General features: G+C 50.4%; 1 long non-coding RNA gene across 1 annotated transcript; it reads right to left on the bottom strand.

The window, feature by feature from the left end:
• Positions 1 to 379: 379 nt before the first annotated feature.
• Positions 380 to 1259, bottom strand: LOC122545000. The gene is made up of 3 exons (XR_006310480.1): positions 959 to 1259; positions 618 to 893; positions 380 to 487 (listed from the first exon to the last, which is right to left on the bottom strand). It is a non-coding gene; the product is annotated as an uncharacterized LOC122545000 (long non-coding RNA).
• Positions 1260 to 1265: the final 6 nt, after the last annotated feature.

Genomic DNA, 1265 nt, shown 5'->3' with positions numbered 1-1265 from the left:
TACACATTGCATTAACCTAGACTATTGTGCATAACTCTGGACCCCGTACCTTGAGAAAGATATACCCTTTTCCATAACTTCCAGTGAATGCAGTGACTGTTCCTTAGACATATTACGGACATGTGCTCACATTGGTGGAATTGGTCAAATTCCCAATATCCTATCTCCAAAATCCCTGTATCCTGTTTATAAACACTGCCCTTTACTGGCAGTCAGTAATTTTACAAGCACTTATTCTTCAATCAAAATTATTCAGATACAATAGCATCAACAGGGAGTATTTAGTTCCCCATTTACATTCACTGTTTCCACTGGTTGTTTAATCTAATGATTCCAATCAATGGAATTATCCAAGTTACACTGCATTGGCCCCACACACTTCCCCCATTCCCCCTGACCCGACAACACCCCCGACATGACCATGTCAGATTGGACAAACCCCCTCCACCTGACACTCATGACCCAGCTGGTCCCAAACCTCCATCACCTTCTCATTGTCACCGACACACTTCCCCCATTCCCCCTGACCCGACAACACCCCCGACATGACCATGTCAGACTGAACAAACCCCCTCCACCTGACACTCATGACCCAGCTGGTCCCAAACCTCCATCACCTTCTCACCAACCCCAGGATTCTACAGATCCCTCATCACTGACACATGACTCCCCTTCGCCCCGACCACAGCCACATTGGAATGGGACACCTTCCGCCCACCCCATTACCAGCAAAACAACAGCCCCTCCACTTCACCAGCCTTCACACCCTACTCGGCCCAACCCCACTAGCCCCTGAACAGACACTCCCTGCTCCTGCCAATGGGTTTGGAACTGACAGCAATTTGCATTCCCCCATCACCACCCAACACCCACACAGCCCCTGCCTCACTAACCTGAAAGGAGAAAGTGAGGTCTGCAGATGCTGGAGATCAAAGTTGAAACTTTATTGCTCACTAACCTGAAACCCAACCCAAAGCGACCCAGGTGGTACTGACCCTCCGTCCCGACCTGGTAGCACCGAATTCCATCCCTCAACCTTCTGGACCTGACACCGCCCCTTCACCTCATCCACCTCACAACCCCAGCAGATCCATCAGTCACATTCCTCTCCAATGTAGTGCCAGCAGAACTGAAATGGTCCTTCACTCCATCCCAGCCCTTACACACCCCAAGCTTCCATTCATGTACCTGACAATATACCTCTCCACCCCGAGCCCCATTCTCTCCCACCTCCCTGGTCTTCTACCTTCCTCACCCACCTCCAT

Source organism: Chiloscyllium plagiosum, unplaced genomic scaffold (genome assembly GCF_004010195.1).
Source record: "Chiloscyllium plagiosum isolate BGI_BamShark_2017 unplaced genomic scaffold, ASM401019v2 scaf_94361, whole genome shotgun sequence".
NCBI classification, from domain to species: Eukaryota; Metazoa; Chordata; class Chondrichthyes; order Orectolobiformes; family Hemiscylliidae; genus Chiloscyllium; species Chiloscyllium plagiosum.
The sequence above is the reverse complement of the archived record's forward strand: the minus strand, read 5'-3'. Positions and strand labels throughout refer to the sequence as shown.